At 40.8% G+C, this 13,283-nt stretch overlaps 1 pseudogene; it reads right to left on the bottom strand.

Moving 5' to 3' along the window:
- Positions 1 to 882: 882 nt before the first annotated feature.
- Positions 883 to 11,548, bottom strand: LOC134859872 (zinc finger BED domain-containing protein 5-like; annotated as a pseudogene).
- Positions 11,549 to 13,283: the final 1,735 nt, after the last annotated feature.

Here is a 13,283-nt window from a genome sequence, read left to right on the forward strand (position 1 = left end):
AATCTCGTTCTGAGGCTGGAAGCAGCGCAGCCAAGACGAACGCTATAAAATGAAGAGAATAGACTATGGGGAATAATTTAATACGTATTTGTGGAAAAAATATATCAACATTTAATTTATATTCTGATGATGTTTAGGCCAGCAGAGAAGGCCTTGCTGGCCCTGACGGCCCACCACTGCTAACGTGAATGGTGCATTACCGCCAAAAATCTCGCATGTTGCACTGACTGGCTGGATTGAATAATGCTGTGATGTCATGGCTCTGCACAGTGCTGTAATTCACCTAAACTTGCTTTTATTTTCAGCGTTATTATTGACAAACCTTCCTTACAATTTTAATATTTTTTAGAAGACTTGAAAAATTAATTTAATGACATTAAAAAAAAAAGAAATTTAAATATGATCACTGGAGCAGGCGGAGCGGAGCTCCGTTTGCCGGTCCGTCCGAAGTGAGGAGGCGGGGCTGCGCTCCGGAGCGCTCCGCCCCAATTTAAACCCTGATCACAATGACGTAAGATGGCTCAGTCGGGGGTCTGCACTGCAGCGCTTCTACTCTCTTAGGGAGGAAATCGGACAATTCTTAGCAGAAAAGGGACAACCGATGCCAGAATTATCTGATCCTGTTTGGCTGGCTGATTTGGGATTTTTAGTTGGCATAACACGGCTTCTGAACGTGCTTAACACGAGCCTTCAGGGGGAAAATGCAATGGTGAGCGAACTGTATTCACACATCAAAGCCTTTGGGACCAAGCTGCAACTTTTCCAAAGGCACCTGTCACAAACTCAGCCCAATACGGCACACTTCCCCCGCTGCAGGAAATAATGACCAGTTTTCCACAGAACAATATCAGTGCGCAAATGAGGAGGTACGCTGCAGTAATCTCATCCCAGGCTGAAGAGTTTCAACAGCGCTTTCGGGATTTTGCAGCTATTGAAAAAGAGATCACGCTTTTTTCCTCTCCTTTTTCCGTAAATCCCGATGACGCCCCAGACCACCTGCAGCTGGAGCTCATTGATCTCCAGTGTGACGCTGAGTGTCGGAGTCGACACCAACAGCTCCCTCTTGTCAATTTCTACCGCCAGCTGGATAAAGGCCGGTTTCAAGAGATTCGAACAGTTGCGATGAAAATGCTGAGCTTGTTTGGCTCGTCCTACTTGTGCGAGAAGATATTCTCGGTTATGAATTTTAACAAGAACCGCGTCAGGACAAGACTAAGCGATTCTCACCTGCGTGACATACTGCGCATCAAAACCACTGTCTTTGAGCCAGACCTGGCCTATTTAATGCAGTCAAGATCCCAGTATCACCCTTCACATTAGTGCAGACAAGTTGTTTGTTTAATTATCTGACGTGAATAAATTCTAAATTCACTCAGTAAATTGTTTATATTTGTGATGATCAAAACCCCAATTTTGAATATGCACTGGGGTCTATAGCCCTCAATGTTTTGTACTTCTGAACTGTTAGTGTTGAATTTAGGAGTTTACAGTGATAATTTAACAGTGAGTAATATGCAATGTTTCAAATGATGTTTAAGCTTCCTGAAAGTTTTGTGTTTTTCCCAGACAGACTTGCAATAATAAATGTATTAAATAGTTCATTTGCATTTCATTTTAATGGTTCAAAGGATGTCAAGCTGAATGGTCGGCCCCCACACATATTCACCTCACCAAGTCTGGCCCTCTTTGCAAAAAGGTTGGAAACCCCTGATCTAAACTAAGGTCTCACACTGCGTTCATATCCCCTCCCACAATCAGCTCATAGTTTAATAAGGACAGCAGCTCCTTGGTAAGCTCAGGAAAAAAGAGAGGGTCAAAAACTGCTGGTGCATAGACGGATACAAAGGCTACTTTCTTTCCATATATGGATGTACATAAATATGCTATAAGACCTGATGTCCCTTTATTAATCTTTTCCACCTCTAAGGCCAGACTCCTTTTGGTCAAAATGACTGTCCCACTAGAGTTAGAACTCCCACAATCCAAAACCAAGACTTTATATTGCCTATTTTGAAAGCGTGATACATCCTCCGCCCTCAGGTGTGTTTCTTGAATAAATGCTCAGTCCACATTCTTGCCACGTATTAGGTCTAAGCATTTCACTCTTTTAAGTTTTGCATTCAGTCCCTGGTCATTATAGCTCAATATAGATAGCTTAACCATTATCGAAATTGGTAGCTATTGCTCCAGGTGTGACAATAAAAGGTCTAACCCTGATGTAAGAGTCATAACCGAGATAAATAGGCACATAACTGTACATATTGTGACCTCCGTCATCAATTCTGCCCATAAATCAAAGAAGTATTTGGTAAACATAAATATCACCTCTAAGATTATTTATCTGACAACCATAAGTAAACATTTTCATAAATAGGGCATCCTAAAACAACAAAACAACTGTGCGGTCAGATGGGGGCAGGTCTCATAACCCAAAGAAATATTACACACATTCTGGCGAATCAAGTTCTTCTCCTCGGGGAATCATAGGTGATATCCGTGCTCCAATGCTATTTTTAACTTTTTGAAATTATTATTCTGTTGATAGATCTCTATTGTATTTGTAAAATCAATTTGTTAAATCATCAACCTATTTTAAATAACAGTAATTTTGCACTGAATGTGTGTCCCTCAACATGCACACAACCCTGTTACCAAAACCTTTTTAGGTTGTCAGAGGAAGTGAAAAAACTGTAAGTCAAATGAAATACAGGAAATAACATTATCCAGCCATATGTTAACTGCCATGGGTAGATCAAAGCTCAGTCCTCTCTTTTATTTTTCATATTTATCGTATTCTTTCAGTCTAGAACAAGTGTGGCTCTCTTACCTGCTCAACCCTGTTACTCATATTATCACAATAAGACACATTCAATTCAAAGTTATCGTTCTTTAGGTAAATAACTAACTTTGTCCTTGCCTTGAAAGTAGCGTGACATTCTGCAGCTAGCATGAATTCCTAAATGATAAAGCTAAAGTAAGCATTGATTTGCAACCCTGTTACTATAATTCAATCAATCAATAGGAAATGACAGACACAGGGTTGCGCAATAGTAGTACAATTTATTATTTTTATAAAAAATACAATTTTATATATAATTTCGCATAATCTACATGTTTTAAAATGTTCCCAGATTATGAATTCCTTTTTTTGTTTATTTAAAGTTGATTGCTATTGATTTTAAAGTTCTAGTCCCCATTGAGCGCTGTTGAAAAGCAACAAATAAAATATCTAATAGAAAGTGCACCATTGATGCCTGAGCTGGCCAAATTATCTTTCGGGATGCTTTACCACCTGTTTTTATAAAATACATAATAAAAAAATAGAAAATAAAGGATTAATTCTTTTAAAGTTTTGATGTCAAAATGTCCTCCAATTCTGGAATGACCCCAAGATGTATGAGGAGCATCAAGCTCCATCAATGTTTTTGGTATAAAATTACCTGCAGGGAATAACATGGTAAAAGTGGGATTATGGTTTCATAATAATAATAATAATAATAATAATAATAATAATAATAATAATAATAAAGAAATACCATAAAGTAATCCAACATGTTTCCAACATTTAAAAATCAGAGAAAATTGTGTAAATTAATTTGGTCTCCTGTGATGGTTTAATTTCACTTTTCACATTACACAAAGTGACTTAATACATTTTTAATTATAAAACATTAATAAGAGCATGTTAAAAAACTGAAAATATGTTGTAAAATCCACTTTGCTTTGTACAGTTTATTGGATCATGGCCATATGCTAATAATGCTGCAACTAGCTTTAGCTCTCTGCTACTAGAGAGACTTGGGCCTTGCTATGTTTTGATAAAAGCGCCAGAGGTGTCGTCCAGTAGCTGTCATATGTTTACTTTTCATGTAGGTTTAAGCCCTTTTTCAATTTCAATTTTTCAATAACCTTTTATTTTAACCATCTGGATCTTAAGTTGTCTGAGATAGCTACAGGGTAAGCTAATGTTAGCGGTTAGCTCGAAACTATGCCATCCAGTGTTCCCCATTAAGACATTTAAGTATTAATCACAGATGTTGTTTGTTATTGAGGTACAATAAAATAGTACATTTATTTTGGGTCATTTGTAAAGCATAATCAAGTCAATTACAAAGAAAGAAAAAAAAGAAATACCTTAAAGTAAACAAAGTTACAATGAGGCTAATAGCTTTAGTATTAACAATGGGTAAATACATAGTTGATTTTGACCTGAAATGTACGTAACTGTAATAAGCAATGAATTTGATCACAAATGTGAAAGTTGCGTCAGGCGGCTTTACAATCTGTACAGCCTATGACACCCTCTTTCAGTGGGCACAGTGTTACAGAGAGAGATTCTTTCTCAGGCCGTACACACCTGTAATAGATGTCGAGTGTACAGAATGCACAAGAATTACATCATAGACAAACAAAAATGAATAAGATGGACCCAGGAGGGTGTCAAACAGCTTCCAGGTTAATAATGAGGAAATACGTTTAAAGATAACAACAAAACTAGTATGGCAATGCTTTGGTAAAGTGGTTATTACCGTGCAGTTTCTTGTTAAAATCAAAAAATCAAAAGTTTTAATAAAGTGAAACCAATGGGTTAATAACCCGAAAATAATAAGGTGGATTTTCATCATCATTGTCAATTACCACTTTGACTTCCATTTAATTTCATGTGACTCCGAAGCTCACACTGATGGTGTGACAGTATGTCCCCTCATTATATCAGGTTTTTACCAGATTATTTGTATCATATTTAATCCAAATATTTCAATGATAATAACATTTTATTGTTACCTTTTTGTTATTCTAACATCACAAAGGTCAAAACATGGATATTGCTTCCCACTTGCTTCTTTTTAATAGAAATATATATATATATTGAAACAGTTACACATGATGATCATGAGGACATTGATGGGTTGCAATGCGGGAAAAGAAGTGATCTAAATAAGTCACATATACATTTGACCTATTTAGGTGTGAAAATATATTCAACACTGAACAAAGTGTTGTAGGTGATATCAGGCCACTCATATGTAGCTAGAAATCATATGCAAAATCACAAACTTGGGTCACTGCTTATTTTCTTACAAATAACATCCGGCACAGTCAGTATGGTCAAAATCTACTGTGATCTAAATAGGTTACTGTGAGCAGGATTGCTCAGGTGGAATATAAGAGACAGAAGGGTTCGGGGTGGGGCAAAAATGATAGCGTTTATTCCATAAGAAAATGCAAACAAAAGAGAGCTCCCCGGCACTTCCAGGACGGGCAAGGCCAGGACGGTGTGTGTCGGCTGTGATAACCTCCCAGGACCCAGCCTACTGCAAGACAGACCAGAACCAGGTTACCAACATGCTTTATATTAAATGACTGATTACCTGATTCTGATCAGCTGTCTGGTCTCCGGCCGAGCCACTCCCCTCACCCCAGCAGCCGGCGCTCTAACCACACCCGGCTGCCACAGTTACATATAGAAACCGGGTTTCACACGTCTGACAACAGCTGCTATTAAATCATCTCTCTCCATTATGTCACTCTGCAGCACAAGGCTTTACATGAAGAGAGAAATGAGTCATGGGCAACCAACAAGATTCAGTGCTTTATATTTTGTTTTTGTATTTCTTATCAAACAGCCCTCTGACATCTACAAAGAGAACCCTGAAATTGAGTTTTTAATGGTAAAATATTTCAAACATCGCTCTATTTGCTGTCAACTTATCGTGTCTAGGTTTTTTTTTTTATTCTTTATTTTTTACTTTTTCCCAACACCAAGACTCTGTAACGTCAATAAACCTGTGGAACGATGAATTAACCCTCAGAGTCTTGGTGTTGGGAAAATGTTTAGCTGGCCGTCAGGATATTACGGTTAAACATATCGAGGACGGAACAGGTTTGTTTTGTGTGGTTGAAGTTCATTTTGTTCATTTGATGGCATGTTGCTATATCGAGAAGGTGTAATATGAGAAAAAAAGAAAGAGAGAGTGAACAAAATGTTCCTTGAGTGTAATGATTATAACCGACCTCAGTTCTGTTGTTTTTAGCACTTTTAGCAAGATATGCAGATAAGATCACCTTATCTTTACATCGTCACTGTGGCCTGTCAGTTTACTGCTGCTTCCTTCCCCTTAGAGAAGGCGTTTCAGTGTTGCTGCGCAGTGGAAGTTCTGAGAAGGCGTGGGACAATTATTTTACCATTTATGTAGTGTAACTGGTGATGAAATGATAACCACATAGATGGATAACCCATGACCTCAGACAGGCATCATCACCTCGAGAAGGACGGGTAAAGACACTGATTTTCCTGCATGAGAACCTAGTTCATCCTATACTTACACTCTCCTATGAACTGCTGGATCCTTACTTGCATATGTGGGCAAATTGCACAATTAGCATACATTGTGTTAATTAGCATAGCAATAATGACCAATATAGCTTAGAAAAATTTCAGAAATGTTCAGAATCAACAATGGCAGTTTTAACCAGAAAGTGGCCATATGTGCACTCTATTTGTATGTTGGTCTCTGGATCATTTGGAGTGGACATATTACCTATCTATTCAAAAATAAGTGTCCACAGTAGAGGTACTAATATTCATCTTTTCTTTCTACTGTATCCAATGGTTGCAACACTATTTATATGGCGTCTTTCAGGATAAAACTACAATTTTGTACCCCAAAACTTTCAGAAATGGATTCAGCATCATCAATAATCCCTAAAACCCCTCCAAAATCTGTAGTTTATTGCAGCTCATTAATTAAAGCTATCTATGGCAGTATGCTGAAATTAAACGTGTTGGTCACGGTTTGGAATGGAAGAAAACAGGACACGGCGAATATCGCTCATATTTAGACAGACCTTAGTTAAGGCGGCCGCCGGCTCCAGTATACCTGCCAGGTTAGTGATTGCGCGCGCCAACTGTGACGTCAACACAGCGACATATATACAGACGCGCAGCTTGTGAACAGGCGAGGCAGGCAACTGCTTGGGGCCCCGAGCCGCTAGGGGGCCCCCAAGAGCTGGCATGTTAAGCCAACTACTAGTTACGCACACCAACCGGCACATACGCATTTAACACTGATGTTACAGGCGCTTAACTTGTATAGTAACAAACTACGTTAATTACTATTTGGCCGCGAACTTAAACGTGCTACTCTCCAACTGCACATGCACAGCGTTGCTAGGCAACGTCACGTAAATAAAGGGAGTCTTTTCGTACACATATTCCGATTGGATGGAATGTTGATTGACATTGGCTTTCCCGAGTCAGAAACCCAACTTCCCGCCCGGTTTCGAAAATGAACGTAAGTGAATGGGTGACGTCTCTAGGTCAGTTATCCCACTTCACGTTAACCCGTGTGATGCCATCGTTCATTAAATTGGAAACTAAGCTGGAGGAAAATGAAGAGGAGCTATCCATCTGGTTGTGAGAAGAAGAAGAAAAAAAAAGATGATGAAGAAAAAAGAAAGACAGTGGTAAGTGGAGCAGATAATGATCTAAGCATAACATCAACAGTAAATGACTACTGTTACTGAACTACTGACTAGTGTTAGTTATTGTTGAACTAACAGGGAGACAGACTAGCAACTAGTGTTAAGCTAGCTACTATGAATGCTATGATAGCAATGAATAATGAAAGCTATGCCCAAGGAGAACAATTACAAATCTCTTTCATATCTCTCCTCAGGATCTTTACTTAAATTTATGACCACAAAAAAACCAGATAAAGTGCCCCTACCAAATGCTGACGATGAAAACCGTAAGTCCAGTGTTCCACTTTAATTGTTAACTGTTGACTGTAACTGTTTAATTGTTAATTGTAAAGATTATTTATGACAATATAGAACTACACAATTTAGTTTTTTGTCACATCAGTTCCAGCAACATCTACCTCCAGTGGGATAGTGGACACTCCACCTGGTGGTTGTCATGAGCAGGAAGAGACACCACAGGCACATCGAGTGCCCATCCCAAGATATGATGCTGATGACTGTGAGTTCAATACATTTTACTTCAATTGATAACATGTGACATGCTCTGAAAAGATTCTTTAAGATAATATATACCCTGTTGTTTTTTGTCATATCAGTTCCAGCAACATCTACCTCCAGTGGGATAGTGGACACTCCGCCTGGTGGTTGTCATGAGCAGGAAGAGACACCAGAGGCACATCGAGTGCCCATCCCAGGTTATGATACAGATGACTGTGAGTTTAATAAATCAATACATTTTTACTTTAGTTGATAACATATACCATGCCCTGTAAAGATTCTTTATGACAATGTATACCTTGTTTTTTTTTTGTCATTCAGTTCCGGCAACGTTCACCTCCAGCAGGACTGCAACTCTTACCCCTCATCATGACACGTTACCTGCTTCTACAACAGCTTTGACCACATCAGATGACCCTGCAGAATGGTCAAGTGTTCTAAGCCATACTGAAGTGTGTGCATTAGTCACAAATAGGCCTAAGCAGATCAAAGATTTTCCCACAGAATTCTGAGAAAAATCCACGTAGATTCACAAAGGAAAACTACGAAATGGTAATGAGAAATGGGGAAAAGATACAGCGAACATGGCTTCTTTATTCAGTTAGCACAGACTCTGTCTTCTGTTTTGCGTGCAAAGTTTTTGGTAAACAGGACAATGCACTTACAAAAGGAGGTTTCAGAAATTGGAGGAATCTGGCTGGACATCTAAAGGAACATGAATATTCCAAAACACACATTACCTGTATGACAACTTGGCATGAACTCCAGATGAGGCTCAAAACTAAAACAGCCATTGATCAGATCAACAAGGATTTGATGCATCTTGAGATGCAGCACTGGAGAGGTGTCATACGCAGAGTGATTGCCATAATATGCCACCTAGCTGAAAGGAACCTCGCTTTGAGAGGGCATACAAAAGTGCTATATGACCCACATAATGGTAATTTCTTGTCACAGGTGGAATTAATGGCACAATTTGATCCAATCATGAATGAACATTTGAGGAGGATCCAAAACAAGGAAACAAAGGTGCACTACCTCAGCAGTCAAATCCAAAATGAAATCATAGCACTAATTGGAGACAAAGTAATTCATGAGATAGTCAAAAAGGTGAAAAAAGCAAAGTACTTTTCTGTCATAATGGACTGTACTCCTGACATTAGCCACACCGAGCAGCTTTCTGTTGTCTTGAGAGTGGTGAACTGCGAGCCATCAGTTGGCGCATCTATCTCTGAACATTTCGTAGGATTTGTTGATGTTCAAGACACCACTGGCAAAGGTCTGTGTGACACATTCCTGGAGAAGCTGGACCAGTTCAGCTTGAGCATTGCAGATTGCCGTGGACAATCCTACGATAATGGGAGCAACATGATGGGACATAAACAAGGGGTTCAAGCAAGAATATTGCAAATGAATGAGAAGGCACTGTGTGTCCCATGCAGTAGTCACACTCTTATCTGGTTGTAGCAGATGCTGCAAAATCTTCAGTAGTCTCCATCTCCTTTTTTGGTGTTCTCCAGAGACTGTATAATCTTTTTAGCTCCTCTGTGCATTGCTGGGCAGTTTTACAGGAACATGTCAAACAGTTAACAGTAAAATCTTTGTCAGTGACCAGATGGGAGGCCAGGATTGACAGTGTGAAAGTGGTGTGTTACCACCTGCCGGAGATCATACAAGCTTTGTCTGCTCTCCAAAAACTTTCAGTGCAGAAGAAGGACTCAGAGACATTGTCCACAGCAACCAGCATTAAGGATGAACTCCTGACATGGAGTTTTGTAATGTGCACTGTAATCTGGTACAACATATTGTATCAGATCAACCACGTCAGCAAGATTCTCCAGAGTCTCACTGTTTCTCTTGAAACACTTAAAAGAGAAACAAGCACAGTGAGAGTGTATCTGGAGAATTTCAGGGAAATGGACTTGCTGCCTCTCAGACTGATGCTAGAGAGATAGCAGAAAACCTAGAGATTGATATGAAGTTTCCTGAAAAAAGAAAGCGGAAAACAACCAGGCAGTTCCTGTATGAGGGCAGAGAAGAAACGCAGTCCACTCCAGATGAGCACTTTAACAGAGAGTTTTTTCTGCCCCTAGTGGACACAGCCCTCACTCGTTTGGATGAAAGATTTTCAAAAATGGAGGATGTTTATGCCCTTTATGGTTTTATCTTCTCCAAAGAAAATATGTAAAAAAATATTCAGGGTGGCAAACTTGAAGACAGCTGCAAGAAACTGGAAAACACACTACATGACATTGATTCTGAGGATTTGGTTCTGGAGATCAGGGCTGCTGTCTATGCCTTTCCTGATCATGTATCTGCCTCCCCAAGAGAGATGCTTGATTACATTTACAAGGAACAGCTTCTGGATCTTTATGGAAATCTCAGCATTGCCTTCCGTCTGCTATTAACTCTTCCAGTCACTGTTGCCTCTGGAGAGAGAAGTTTCTCAGCTTTAAAACGAACCAAACCTATCTCAGGTCAACCATGTCACAAGAGAGACTTTCAGGACTGGCTCTTATTTCAATAGAGCACAGTGTGCGAAGGTCTGTGGATCTGGAGGACATAGTGTCAGCATTTGCACAAGCCAAGGCCCGTAAGCAGCATTTGTAAAAGACACCGGTCGGAAGGGCCCCCTGGGAATTTTTGCTTGGGGCCCCAACAGACTCTAGAATCGCCACTGGTGACGGCTTTTCCCTGCAGCGCTAAGTTCAAAGCATTGAGTGCGCTAAAGACATCGGCCAGGTATGCCAATTTTGAGAGCCACTGGAAATCATGCAGTCTGTCATACAGTTCATCAGTATGATGCAAGAATAACATCACCTCATCGCGCAGTTCAAATAGACGGGTGAGAACTTTCCCACGCGACAGCCAGCGAACTTCAGTATGGAAAAGCAGTTTTGTGTGTTCACTTCCCATTTCATCACACAGAGCTTTAAAAAGACGTGTGTTCAGTGCTTTGGTTTTTATTGTAGTAACAATTTTCACAGACTCGTCCAGTACTGATTTGAGGCATGGTGGCATTTTTTTCACAGCCAGCTGTTCTCTGTGAATGCAACAGTGTGTTGCTGTGGCGCAAGGTGCAACTGCGCGTACGCGCGCTGCCAGTCCCTTGTGTTTCCCAGTCATTGCAGTTGCACCATCTGTGCAAATACCAACACATCGTGTTCAGTCGATATTATTCTGCAGGATGAAATCGTTGACTGAGTTAAAAATGGCTTCCCCTGTGGTGTTGGTCGGCAGGGAACGACAAAACAGAAATTCATCCTGCACACCGCCATCATAAATGTACCTTACAAAACACAGCAGATTTGCCTCATTCACGATATCAGTTGACTCGTCCAGTTGCAGTGTGAAAAACTGGCTTTGGCGTAAACGTGTGATCAGCTGATCTTTCACATTTTCTGCCATGGCTGTTATTCGCCGCTGGACAGTATCATTGGAGAGGGGGACCCTGTTAATTTTGTCGCTTGCTTTCTCCCCAAACAATACATTAGCCATAACCTTGGCAGCTGGTTTGACTAAATTCTCACCTATCGAATGAGGTTTCCCTGTTTTTGCGATGAGAAGGGATACCCTGTATGATGCCTCTGTAGCCTTCGCATTTTCCCCCGTCGCAAAAAAATGTGAGGGCGCTTTCGTCATGTGTTTTTTAAGTTCATCACGTTTTCTCTCAAACAATGCTAAAGGTTTCCCGATGTAATCCTTGTGTTTGCTCTCAAAATGACGCTTGAGCTTGGCGGGTTTCATAGCCTCGTTAGCCAACGACTCGTAGCACAAAACACAGTGTGGATTGGGATCCTCTTCATCTCCAGTCCAGAAAAATCTGAATTTAATGTAGTCGCTGTGATATTTTCTCTTCACTTTAGCGCTGGACTTTCCGCGATCAAGCCGAGTTTCACAGCTTTCAGCCGGGTGGTGGTTAGACGGCGAACCGCTCTCCTGGGACTCAGTAACGCACACAAAATCACTTGTCGCTGCGGCTGAACCACTTGTAGTTGCTGGATCTCCTGCATCAGGACGATGCACCTTGACTCACGTCACGTCAGATTTGTCATTTAATTTTCTTTTTACCCTTAGATGCACGAGTGACTGGACCCTACACTCTTCCATAAGTGGGTCAAAAATGACTCATATTAGAATCAATGTGTTTTTATGCCATTTTTGTCAATTTGGTTAAGAATAATCACTTGTATAATATTTAGTATTATATTTAGGACCACACAAGAATGATTTCATGTTTGAAATATCTTTATTTTTCACTTTTTAACATTTTTGAAAAAGAAAATTACCCAGAACAGCAATAGAAAAATGTGAACATCCAGTGTGTGTGTGTGTGTGTGTGTGTGTGTGTGTGTGTGTGTGTGTGTGTGTGTGTGTGTGTGTGTGTGTGTGTGTGTGTGTGTGTGTGTGTGTGTGTGTGTGTGTGTGTGTGTGTGTGTGTGTGTGTGTGTGTGTGTGTGTGTGTGTGTGTGTGTGTGTGTGTGTGTGTGTGTGTGTGTGTGTGTGTGTGTGTGTGTGTGTGTGTGTGTGTGTGTGTGTGTGTGTGTGTGTGTGTGTGTGTGTGTGTGTGTGTGTGTGTGTGTGTGTGTGTGTGTGTGTGTGTGTGTGTGTGTGTGTGTGTGTGTGTGTGTGTGTGTGTGTGTGTGTGTGTGTGTGTGTGTGTGTGTGTGTGTGTGTGTGTGTGTGTGTGTGTGTGTGTGTGTGTGTGTCTGTCTGTCTGTCTGTCTGTCTGTCTGTCTGTCTGTCTGTCTGTCTGTCTGTCTGTCTGTCTGTCTGTCTGTCTGTCTGTCTGTCTGTCTGTCTGTCTGTCTGTCTGTCTGTCTGTCTGTCTGTCTGTCTGTCTGTCTGTCTGTCTGTCTGTCTGTCTGTCTGTCTGTCTGTCTGTCTGTCTGTCTGTCTGTCTGTCTGTCTGTCTGTCTGTCTGTCTGTCTGTCTGTCTGTCTGTCTGTCTGTCTGTCTGTCTGTCTGTCTGTCTGTCTGTCTGTCTGTCTGTCTGTCTGTCTGTCTGTCTGTCTGTCTGTCTGTCTGTCTGTCTGTCTGTCTGTCTGTCTGTCTGTCTGTCTGTCTGTCTGTCTGTCTGTCTGTCTGTCTGTCTGTCTGTCTGTCTGTCTGTCTGTCTGTCTGTCTGTCTGTCTGTCTGTCTGTCTGTCTGTCTGTCTGTCTGTCTGTCTGTCTGTCTGTCTGTCTGTCTGTCTGTCTGTCTGTCTGTCTGTCTGTCTGTCTGTCTGTCTGTCTGTCTGTCTGTCTGTCTGTCTGTCTGTCTGTCTGTCTGTCTGTCTGTCTGTCTGTCTGTCTGTCTG

The sequence above is a fragment of the Eleginops maclovinus genome, chromosome 2 (assembly GCF_036324505.1).
Source record: "Eleginops maclovinus isolate JMC-PN-2008 ecotype Puerto Natales chromosome 2, JC_Emac_rtc_rv5, whole genome shotgun sequence".
Lineage (NCBI taxonomy): Eukaryota > Metazoa > Chordata > Actinopteri > Perciformes > Eleginopidae > Eleginops > Eleginops maclovinus.